Source organism: Sander vitreus, chromosome 1 (assembly GCF_031162955.1).
Source record: "Sander vitreus isolate 19-12246 chromosome 1, sanVit1, whole genome shotgun sequence".
Taxonomy (NCBI): domain Eukaryota; kingdom Metazoa; phylum Chordata; class Actinopteri; order Perciformes; family Percidae; genus Sander; species Sander vitreus.
This window is the reverse complement of record NC_135855.1, coordinates 7857936-7870883: the sequence shown is the minus strand read 5'-3', so window position 1 is coordinate 7870883 and position 12948 is coordinate 7857936. Positions and strand designations below refer to the sequence as shown.

Sequence of the window (12948 nt, the reverse complement as noted above, 5' to 3'; positions counted from 1 at the left end):
GAGAAAAGCCAGAAAATGTATTTCTGGCTCATGTGGATGAAAGACAACAACTCCCAGAATGCACTTGCTTCGCTTCCCTACGAGGCCACTCCCAAGCCACACCTACCGGCAGTCAAGTCAAGTCAAGTGGGTTTTAAATGTCATTTTAACCACATACACTGTATATAGTGAAACAAAACAACGTTTCACCGTGGCTCAAGTGGTGTTACACATTTAAAATATATAAAAACAACATTATATAAAACCGACATTATATAAAAATGGTATACGAGACAGGCTACATTTAGTGCACACACATTATAGACTATATACTATATATACTATACATAAAGTGCAATTACTACTTAAAAGTAGAGCATTTAAGACAGACAAGGGACAGGACAGACAACAGACAACAAAAGACAGGTCATAAGTAGACTTGTAACAGAGCACTGATTGTTATAAGTTAGGGTCACCGTAAGGTGAAGGTAGAATATAAGAACTTTCTTGAGATTTGCGTGGTTGAAATCACCAGCAACAATAAATAGTCCATCTGGATGTGCGCTTTGGAGCTCACTGATAGCTCCGTAAAGTTCAGCTAACGCATTGGTAGCATTAGCGCTTGGTGGGATGTAAACACTGAGTATAAACACAGCCGTGAATTCACGTGGAATGTAGAATGGTCGGCATTTAACTGTCACAAACTCCACCAGCGGTGAGCAATACAAGCACCACATTTCTGCACCAGTCCGTGTTAACATATATGCACAGCCCACCTCCACGAGTCTTACCCGACAGAGCAGCATCTCTATCTGATCGGAAGGCTAGCAGGCTAGCATACTGAAGTATGAATTTATTACTCAGCTTTCTCCACAGAGCAATAGCCTGTTAGCTTAGCTTCAAGATGGCTGACACTATTTGGGAATTCTGGGAGTGAGGTCCTACCCATTGACATATATATAATGGACCAACAGATCCCGTTGCTTTGGACGAAGACCAATGAAGGCCATTAGAAGCACTTTTCTGGTGATGGCTAGCGTTACTGCGCAGCCTCCAACTGAGCTCGAAGACGTAAATGTGACGTGAGCAACCTGTCTGAAAGTTGTAAGTATTCTGGTAGCTGTGCCAAGAGAAATCTCAATCATTCTGAATCTTGCAGAGATGGAGAACGTAGGAATATGTAAGGGGATAACATAGGCACAGGCTAATTTTTGCTAACTAAAATGCTAGTTAACATTAGTAATTACACTGAAACAGCTAACAGACAAAACTGCCTGTGCGCTTCTCCTGTACTGTACGGTAATTTCTCTACTGTGCGACAGTAAGTCACGTGGTTATGACACAATCGTTAGCCTATTTTTACAAAAACGCCTGCTACAGAGCCATAACGTGAGGTACAAGGTAATGGAGCCTTTTATATACTGTCATGTTTCTTTAGAAATAAACAATGGACAAATAGAGTCTTTAAACGCTTCAGATGTAAAGTTATTCGCTGCCAAAGTGGCGCCCAAATGAATGGCAGTCAATGGAATGCTAACAGGAGGTGATGGCTTGGTAGCATTAAAATAGCGCCATAGGAGATACGCGGTCTGAGGAGAAGCTTACCCCCTTGGTCCTACCCCCTATGGGCGGGTTGAAAACATGTGGAACTAGCTGCTACTGGCTGTGGTCTATATGCCTCTGGCCAAAAAAGCCTCCGATGACGCAAAATGACGATTTTTGCGTCATCAGAGGGTTTTTTCCAGACACACAATACAGAGATCTCTCGTCTAAGGGGGACATGAAGGAGGGAAGCACGGTCATTCGAAAATACTACCAGGTTTCTACTGATACAAAGCTTAATTGTGAAGTATTCCTTTAAGCTTTATTGTTTTTTATCCTCTGTGATTTTTTAATGCTGCTCTATGTAATTACTGTGCAGTGTTATGTTTTGTTTTTCCAAATCAAATCAAATTATTTTTGTTAACCTGAGCAGTGTTCCCTGCTGTAATGTATGTGCTGCAAATCATATCACATCACTGAAATCATGCAAAACACACACACACACACACACACACAGTCCCACACACACACACACACACACACACACACACCTTAGAGGACATGAATAATGAGACATGCCTGTTCAAACACATATCTTGGCACATTTGAGGAAAGGCTTGATAAACAAGTAGCATTTCCAAGTAACTAGTGTGTGTGTATGTGTGTGTGTGTGTGTGTGTGTGTGTGTGTGTGTGTGTGTGTGTGTGTGTGTGTGTGTGTTAGGTCATTATTATTGGGGTCATTGCAGAGGTATCATGTTGAGATTTGCTGTTTCCTGAGCACAGACATGCTCTTTTATCGCCGTCGACAGCTCCATGTCTGCTCTGATTCTGCTTAAAAACTACTAATCACCGCTGAGGCATTCTTTGCCTGTTGCATAAAGGCCCTGCAGCAACTTCACGCACGCTTCAAGCAACAAAACAACTCCGGCAGTGTTCGCTGTTGCTCTGTACCGAGTCTGCTCTGCGTGAATACGAAGAATTCACAGAGAAGATATCCAGCTGCAAACAGGCTCCATGTATCTCAGGAATGCTCCGACTGGAAACTGAATTCAGAGCATAAAATAATGGCAGCCAGTGCTCTTACTGAAAGGAATGGGAAGCCATGACCTCCAGACAGAAAGAAAGCAAAACATATTTCGGAACAGAATTTCTATTTTTGCCTCAAAAAGCAGCACTCCACTGATGGTCTAACCTTTGAGTATCAAACACTCAATCCAAACCAGGTTACCGTATCATAACTATAGTCCTTCTGATAAGGTGAATTCAGAACAAATATTGAAATTTGATTGATACTGTATTTTCAATTTAATTTGTTGGTACACAAAGAAAAGCACATTAGATCAAATAACCAATCATCAACTGTACATCACAAAACAAAATGAAATATCTGACATAGAAACCTGCCAATCTTGTTGAATCCAGAGTAGGTTATGTCAAAAACAGTAACCAAAGTTGTTGCCTGTAAATAAAACATGGTGAACAGGTGCCCGTTTGTGGCAAGGAAATATGTTTCTTTCTTGTGTTCTACAACATAATCTGCGTGTCATCTTTTCCCTTTCTGGCAATGTGCTGATTTAAAAACATTCACTGTTTATATCTCATGGGTCTTTTCTTAGCCTGCAAAAGGTGGTAAACTGAAAAAGTGGATAAGGAAGAATTCCATGGGTGTGTGCTACACTACACCCCTCAGTGCTTTGATCTAAATTGGACACTTGAGATCCAAACAAAACACGTGGCTGCTTCCTGTGATTTTAACGTCAGCGTTAACGCAGCTGCTGTATTACAGTAAAGCCTGCAGTGGCACATGGACATGCAGGTAGGGCTGGATATCTGTCTGGATCACATCAATCCGCAAAAGCAACAGACACACAAAGTATGAGCAGCTGTCTGTTGTATTGCCAGGGCAGTGCCTGGACTCAATTTACACCCAGTTATCCATGCAAGCCTCATTGCCATTTTATTTCATTAATTAAGAACATGGACTGGGTGGAGGTCGCGCAACTTCTGTTGCAGGGTAGCAAGTACAGGCAGGAGAACTACTGTTCTAAACAATTTCACAGTCCATTATGGAGTTGATGGATGGGTAAATACAAATGTACTAGATTCCGTCTGGGCAACCTCATCTACGAATATGGAGCCCTTATTCTCCAAAGCAGAGCAGAGAAGAAAGCAGCCTGCAGCCGGCAGGCCTGGCCAGAGGGGAGACACATTTTACTCTTACAATTGAGGCTTGAGGCTAGAGAGCTGATGGTTTCCTCAAGTAAACTGTGGCCTTTGGCTGCCGGCCCAATCATCCACGGTGGCAGCTCTCTACAGTTCTTCCCTCTGACTGTATGTGTGGAAACTCCAGCCTACACTGGAAAGTAAAGGGTATTTCTCCGCCAACGATTGCTTTAAATAGACATTACAAGAACTGCCAAACGGTTTAGAGTGTGTGTGTGTGTGTGTGTGTGTGTGTGTGTGTGTGTGTGTGTGTGTGTGTATTTTAAGAAATGTAAAGGTCCCTCAGTAGCTTTTCCATACTTGCAATGCTTACTAGATTTTTTGAAGTAATCCAAGAGCACATGCCACTATCTTCATTTCACTTACTAACTAACAGAACAAACGTATCTACTTAATGTGGGCTCAAACAGGAATATTGTACAGCATGCATATGTTAACAGTGGTATGTTTTTCTTTCTTTGGAAGTTTAAAGTAGCAATATGTGATTTGTTGGCCACTTTGTTGGCTTATAACACAACACCAACATTTTTCACCATTTTAAATTACACTGAATGTGCATTTTCATCTGGAGTCGTGTTTTATAGCCCAATATTCACACTTTTAGGTCTGGTCTCCACCAACTCCTGAGAGAACTATCTGGCTCTTAAGATGCTAAATGCTCTGCTATGTTCACCAGCCACTCTACTGTGTCTGTCTGCAGTTTGTTCCTGAGTAGGTGGTGTACAGTGTGTTTATCAGAGCTTTTTCACTGAAAACAACTGCATACTGCTGATTTGAACGAAGCAGCAACTTCTGGGTCTGAAAAGTGAAGCCAATGCTGATGCCTTAAACCTGCATTCTTTCTAATTTCTGGTTGGGAGCAACTCCACTGGCTCCAAAAATAAGTTTCTTCCGTTTCTATCAAAGTCTACGAGAAAATGAGCCTACTTCTCACTTGATTTGTTACCCCAATAAACATTTTCATAAGTTTATGGTCTCAATGTTAGTTTTATATGAGGGGCCGCCAGGGACATCATTCAGAATTACCTCTCACAAACACGTGAAACGCTCTTATATACACTACTGAAAAGCTCTCATACATACAAGTGAAATGCTCTCACACATACAAGTGAAACGCTCTTATAAACGCCACTGAAATGCTCTCACACATACAAGTGAAACGCTCTCACACAAACAAGTGAAACGCTCTCACACATACAAGTGAAACGCTCTTATAAACACTACTGAAACGCTCTCACGCGCAACACTGAAATCCGTTTCAGTATTGCGTGTGAGAGGATTTCAGTTGAACAGAAGGGCGATTCGGTGTAACAGTAAGGTGGCTGGGAAAATTACACAGAATCGCATTCCTGTTCAACTGAAACGCCTTCCTCTTCAACTGAAATGCCTTCCTGTTCAACTGAAACGCCTTCCTGTTCAACTGAAATGCCTTCCTGTTCAACTGAAATTCTCTCACACGCAATACTGAAACGGATTTCAGTAGCGTTTATGAGAACAGTGACAACAGTGTCGCGCGTGAGAATGTTTCACTTGTATGTATGAGAGCGTTTCACTTGTATGTGTGAGAGCGTTTCACTTGTATGTGTGAGAGCGTTTCACTTGTATGTGTGAGAGCTTTTCAGTAGCATTTATAAGAGCGTTTCACTTGTATGTGTGAGAGCTTTTCAGTTGTATGTGTGAGAGCTTTTCAGTAGCATTTATAAGAGCGTTTCACTTGTATGTGTGAGAGCGTTTCACTTGTATGTGTGAGAGTTTTTCAGTAGTGTATATAAGAGCGTTTCACTTGTATGTGTGAGAGTGTTTCCCTTGTATGTATGAGAGCTTTTCAGTAGTGTACATAAGAGCGTTTCACTTGTATGTGTGAGAGCTTTTCAGTAGCATTTATAAGAGCGTTTCATTTGTATGTGTGAGAGCGTTTCACTTGTATGTGTGAGAGCGTTTCAGTAGCGTTTATAAGAGCGTTACACTTGTATGTGTGAAAGCGTTTCACTTGTATGTATGAGAGCTTTTCAGTAGTGTATATAAGAGCGTTTCACTTGTATGTGTGAGAGCGTTTCAGTAGCGTTTATAAGAGTGTTTCACTTGTATGTGTGAGAGCGTTTCACTTGTATGTGTGAGAGCTTTTTAGTAGTGTGTGCGAGCAAATAATCTTCCAGTTGTTCATGTGAGAGTGTTTCAGTAGTGAAACTTTAGTAGTAAACTTTGACTATCTCACTGTGTGATACTGGTCGCCTAGAAACCAAAGTTTACCTAGAAATGTCTTGTTCAGCATTCTGCCAACCAAGCCAACCAAGCCGATTTTCCACCAGCTCTGTGTCATACCGTACATGCTGACGAACGGCATAAGTACCCGGAGGTCCTCGTTTACCCCCCAGTAAAGGTTTGAAAATCTGTGACTTTCCCTTTTTAGCGTTTAGCTTAGCGCAGCACCATTAAAACCATACAAAACACTGGCTTAGAGGCGTCATCCTCCCCAGCTCCATATTTTTGTCCAAATATGGTCACTTCTGGATTCAACACACCAAGATGGCAACGGCCAAAATGCAAACTCAAGGCTTCAAAACCGCAGTCCACAAACGTCACCGATGCTACGTTATTCTGCTGTTATAACACTGCAATATATTTCTTGTCCTGCCTATGCACCACCTGCCTATACTTTGTATATCACATTGCACTTTTCTGCTATTTTGCACTTCTGGTTAAATGCAAACTGCATTTTGTTGAAATGAACGTTGAATCTAATATGATCTAATCTAAACAGTGAGCTCTGTGGGTTCGTCCTTAGAAGCACCACCTTTAACATTACGCAGCTTTAAGTTTTTGTAGGTGATGCTGTTCTATCTGTCAGTTAAGCCCCTGTTTCCATCATCACTGCTGATGCTAACTACACAGCTCTTATTCTAAACAAACAAGAAGAAGGAATCCTCTCCTGTGCAGCAGGCAGTCAGGAGGATTAGCAGCAGAATGTGACAACATTTTACAGGCTGCTCTCTCATGCCATACTCTAGTTTGAGCCGGCAGAAGTATTTATTGTTATTTTCTCCCCAATAGCCTTCCTTCCTTCTAGCAGGAAGACAAGTGTGTAATTTCAGTTCCTGGTTTCTTCAGCCAATACTTCAGGTTTGGCAGCAGAGAACTTCCACACTCTCTTCTGTCTGCCATTGCTGTCAGACATACTAAAGATGCAGCTTTAACAGCCTAATATCAGGCCTTATTAGCAGCAGTGCATTAAAATATACTCAGCCGCAGCTTTGCTTATTTAAATTATCAGTCATACTAAATACCCCGCCAAATTAAAAACATTCAGAGACACAAAATGCTGTGGCCTCGCCATTAATTTGTGGTAGGTTTGGGAAAGTCCTATGTCAAAGCTTTTATTTTATGACCTGGATTAAATTGGATCACCAGTCAGTTCTATCAATCAGTAGGGCTGCGACGAAAACCGCATCACCACAATACCGGCAGTGACATCACACTACCGCGGTGATGACATCACCGCCATCACTGCATTTTTTTCTTTTCACTTTTTGCTGGCGAAACGCCATTCACTGTACCACCAGTATTGACAACAGATAAAGCCACTGTGTCTTGAGAAGCTCAAGCTTGTTGTTTCATTGTTTATTTTTAATTCACTTTACATCATCGTTGCTATCTAACCCTATTCCTCTCGCTCTTCCTCACAGAGGCACTCATTAGTGTTAATTTCGTCAGACGAGACAAAACTAAATATGTTCGTCAACGACCGTTTTTTACATGACTGAGACGATGACAAGACTGCGCCAATGTCCAAAAACGCTGACTAAGACTAAATTAACATGCATTATTGTTGACGAAAAAAGACGAGACTAAATGTTTTGCATAAAATAAAACCTAAGATAAAATCTCTCTTCATTTTCGTCTACAATTGTCTTTAATTTTTCATCATGAGACAGAATATTCAGCTGTTACTAGGGTTGAGTACCGAGACCCGGTGCTATTACGGCACCGACTGGTGCCTTAACGACCGTTATCTACCGGACGAATAGCAACGTGGATTTCGGTGCCACTTATTAAATGCCTGCGCTTCTCTCTGATGCTTCTAAACGGACGTTAGAAGCAAGTGAAACATTGCTGCACGGGACGGTAGTTAACACTACACTTGGTAGCAGGTAACGTTAGCCTACCGTTAGCTAGCAGCTGGATTAAACACGGTTAAAATGCTGACAGCTAAACGGTGTAAAGTTTGTATTTAAAGTTTGTATTTCACTGTGTAGGATTCCAACACCGAGACGTACGACAGTCTGTAGCTGCCGTTGTCTGAAAACAACACATATGTTGCGTTCACTTGAAACTCGCCTAACCAGCCTCGTGCTGCATTCAAAGTTATTGTAAAATACCCATTTCCCATCCAGTGGTTATTTTTGTCGTTTAACAGGAATTTACTGGTGAAATAAGGAAGAGGCTCGATATTTATATAACTTTATGTAATTTATTTTTATATAAGTATTTGACTGAAATGGTTATCAGAAATAATCTCAGAAATAATTTGTTATTTAAAAAAGACTAAAATGTTTTGACTAAAACTTGACTAAGATATATTGAGTTTTCTTTTGACTAAAACTAGACTAAAATGTCGAGACTTTTAGTCGACTAAAACTTGACTAAGATACCTTGAGTTCTCTTTTGACTAAAACTAGACTAAACTGACAAGACTTTTAGTTGACTAAAACTTGACTAACAAAAAAAAGGTATGTGAATGACTAAATATGACTAAAACTAACAAGGACATTTGGCACAAGACTAAGACTAAATTAAAAAATAGGTGACAAAATTAACACTAGCACTCATACGCTACTCTCCGTTACCGCTCGCTGTCCTTGCGCTACCACACGGGCACTGACGTCATGCACCCCTGCCATTCTCGCTCTAACATATGCTACTCGTAGGGGAGTAGAGGTTAACCGCCATATTGCTGTGATACGTCAAATAAGACAAAAAACTATACCGTCACAGCCCTATCAATCAGTAATCCAGTGGAGCAAAACATTTATACAAAAAATCTCCCACTTTACTATGTGAATATTTTCTTCACTCAGTAAACTGAATATCTTTGAGTTGTGGACAAAACATGACATTTGAGGAAGTCATCTTGGGCTTTGGGAAACACTGATTGACATTTCTCACCATTTTCTGACATTTTAGAGACCAAACAACTAGTCCATAACCGGGAAAATAATCAACAGATACATCGACAATCAAAGTAATTATCCTCTTACTGCAGAGTTTCTGCAGGTTTCACCAAGACAAATAAGACATTTAAGACAGTTTTAAGACCATTATAAATAATAATTAAGAGCTTTATCACAACATAAAGCATAAGCCCTAAATTCATTTTTCTCAAGCCAAATATCGCTAAACTTGCACTTCCCCATAGCTAAAGAATTAAATGTGTTTCATGTCTGTGGTACAATTTAAAAGAGACTCACGCCAATAACACAAAAGCTGATTGGCTGAAATATAAGTTGCACGTTGGTCTCATTTGTAGTCGTAATACACCACAGGATAAATACATTTTAAAAAGCATTAGAAGTAGCGTTGCATGGATGTAGGAAAATTAAGATCTGTTTAAAATGATTTAAGACCCAGAAAACAATACTTCAGCGAATTTAAGACTTTTTAAGGCCTAAAATTTAGATTTTTAAATTTGAGACTTTTTAAGACCCTGTACAGACACTCATACAACAATCAGACTGATCTCACAAAGTGGCGTATGTATGACACGCCAATTTGTATGCCGTTTTTGCGTGTTATCAAGACGTGTAATCATATTTTAGCGTGTTTATCAACGCCGTTTGGCCTCCATTGACCTACATTACATGTGAATTACCATCATAGCGAGTAGTATGAAAGGACAGAGGTTGGTTGGGGCGGCGGATGGGTAAAACACAGGACTTTCACCCAGGAGAGCTAAGATCGTGTGTAGCGTTTATTAACCCTTTTTTTTTTTTTTTTTTTTTTTTTTTTAATAAAGCCTTCCCCAATGTTCTTTTCCTAAACCCAACCGTTTGTTTCCCTAAGCGTGTGACGTTGGTCACCGTCGTGTTTTTGTCGTTTTTTAGTGTTACTAAAGCCTTTCCCAATGTTCTTTCCCTAAACCCAACCTTTTTTACACGCGTGTGACGTTGTTCTCACGATAGTACGGCACGTTCTGGCGACGTCACGTCGTGGTGTGTATGTTTACATCCGCTGTATATATGTTTACATCCGCTGTATACAGCGTAGACATACACGTGGATAGCTCAAAATGCATACAGATAACACGCCATTTGGCTTTAGGAAAGTGGCGTGTATGTTTACGCAAAGTCATGATGCCATGTTGCAACAATTCTACAACAGCTTGTACATTTGCAAGTCAGCTGTAGAAGAAAGGCAATGCCACTAAACCTCAGCTTGCATAACCCTAGCTTCACAGCCTGGGATCTCTCTCTCTGTCTCTATCCCTCTCTCTTTCTCTCATTCTGCAGGTCACTCAGACACAAATTGTATACCACAGGAATGCTATCCTCCTCATCATCATAACTGCCTCTTGTTCCCAGCTTGCTCCTCTCCTGTTGCTTGTTACAGAGCTAGTCTGCTCCTCATCATCATGCCATCCTCTCTGGAGGATGCTGACGGGGATAAGGGAACACATGAAGACAGCAGTCAGCCACAGACATCTTGGAGGCAGCGCTGATCATTCCTTCAGCACAAGCAGATTCCACTTCAGCCCCACATTCTGCAGTCACAAACACACAGTCCCTGTCAGCTGCCTCAACCAGGGATGAGTTGCATTGCAAATGGAGACAAAATGAGTCGTGTTTACCAGCGAATGTTAGGCACTATAGGCAGGAGAGCTGCCAAGTAACTTCAACATTTATAATCAGAACGCTAAAGAGAGACATCAAGACACTTTCATACTGTGCTGGGCAACTGCGGAGTTAATGATATGTAAACAGTAATCATTTTCTGATGTTAGGAAGAAAATTGCATGTACTTGTAAAAAAATGCTCTAAAGCATGGAAGGAACTATTACTAAATACAAATATATTTTTGTGTATGAGTTATCATATTAAAGTTCCACACATTACACATATTGAGCTTTTAAGCCTGATATTGATATATTTCAAAGTTGAAATTTGAAAAACAATTTGACTGTGTAAGTTCAAAAACATAAATATGTCAGTATTTCTCCAGTTATAGCCTATTCCTGGCTTCCATTATGTCTAAGGCTTTGACACATCATTTACACAATTATGTAAGAAATGTATAGCCTATAGACAGAAAGAAAGGTTAAGGTCTGGATTGGACTGAGGGACTTTGGACTCTTTATATCTGCATGTTACTTCTAAAAATTCTGCCTACAGCCCTGATGAACAAACATCTGCACAGACAGCACAGTTGATAAACATCTGCACAGACAACACAGTTGATAAACATTTTCTACGCGGATATTAAGGAGAAAATGTCCACTAACCTGTTGGAAGGAGACTGGAGAGCACAGTGCACTTGTTTCCTCTGGAGCCGAACAGTAGCGCGGAACTACCGCGGAGCATTTACAGAGCGGAGGAGAACGGAAACCGGCACACGGCTACTTTAAACTGGCGGCGAACAGCTGCTGAGCAAGCTCCTATCTGAACATGCTCCATTCAAAGAAAAGAAGATAGTTATCTTCCTTTATTTCAGATCACAACATATTCTACTTAGTTTTTAAAAGGTGCTCCAGCTTAGCCTATACATGGCGTATCTCCCTGCCCGCAAATAAAAGCGGTTCTGGCAGCATCAACAGAACACCAGCGATGCCCGCAATGTATCCTGGTGGAGACTGCGCTCCTCAGAAATACCCAGAACCTGTACTTTGTTTTAGGCTACAGTGTTTGTTTTTTTGCATTTCAGTTACAGCTGCAAACACGGTGCGAGCACGGCGAGATGAACTGTTTTTTTTAAAGCCAGCCGGGGGATTCAAGGACGGTGTGCTGGAAACAGAGCGGTTCTATCAGCGCGCACTGCCCGGGAGTGCACTTACCTTTGCCCCTAAAGTCGTGGCAAGACAGGCGGCGTACGTTCAACAGTTCAGCCCGCACCCACACTCTGACCAGATGTGCGGACGGCGACCCTCTTCAGTCCGCGGTGTGACAGCACACTCTCAGAATGAAGTGTGCTCCCGTCCCCAGTAGCACGCGCTACCCGCGCAGTAACCGCATTCAGCGACACGGATGTCTTCCAGCACACCTGTGGCTCACAGCGGCCACATTACGACCCCTAATACCCACTCTGTATGCATCACAATATCACCACACACACAACATAGCCATGCCACTGAAAAATATGTTTAAAGAGTCTATGGAGACCTACCGAACTATAGCGTGTAATCCGTTTCTAGTCCCCGGTGTGGAGGCTGAGAGACGCGCAGCTCGGAGCAGTGCAGTGATGGAGCGAAGCGCTGTCAGTGAGTCGGCCGGTGTCTGAGCGCAGAGACACGGCCATTCCTGGTCCAGACTCACGGTGCAGCGCCGCCTCCAATGCTCCAGCTGGAGGGAAGACACGCCCACTGTGTGTGTGTGTGTGTGTGTGTGTGTGTGTGTGTGTGTGTGTGTGTGTGTGTGTGTGTGTGTGTGTGTGTGTGTGTGTGTGTGTGTGTTCCTATTTCATTGATTCCTTGAAAACCTTGCAGGGGCATAGCAAACTAAAGAAAATAAGTCTTTGTCTTATATACCATTTTTTCCTATTTATTTATTCCTTTATTTAAGACTGCTTTCAATGCCTTCTTCACACTGCCATAAATAATTCAGGTGGAGAAATAGTAAATATTTATTGTGTTGGCCTAACAATAGTCAAGTTGTTCTTATATGATCTTCTGCAACCAGTTAATAGCTATAATATACTGTAGTCACCAAATAAGTCCTCCAAATTAAAGGACAAAATATAGGCTATTGTTTGGTATTGTGCTTCAGACGACACAGAGAAGGCAAGGTTTTTTACATTTTATACACAGAGGCAGCTCATCCAACGAAAATACTTCTCCTTGGTGGTAGGTTTATTGTTCGTAACTTTACAATACAGTAGGTTAACGTTAAAACTTTGGGATCCCTCTGGGTTTAGAATACTTTTCCCGGTGAATAATGGGAGTGGGTGAAGAATGTTAATGTCAAGAGCTCCCACTTAACTAAAACGGCAGTTATGGGGC

General features: G+C 41.5%; 1 protein-coding gene across 1 annotated transcript in view; it reads right to left on the bottom strand.

The window, feature by feature from the left end:
- cemip (cell migration inducing hyaluronidase 1) overlaps nt 1-12247 on the bottom strand; it is a 269100-nt gene extending 256853 nt beyond the window's left edge. The window contains exon 1 of the mRNA XM_078258989.1: nt 12117-12247. The gene's annotated coding sequence lies outside the window, so the exon portion shown is untranslated. The remainder of the gene's footprint in view (nt 1-12116) is intronic.
- Nucleotides 12248-12948: the final 701 nt, after the last annotated feature.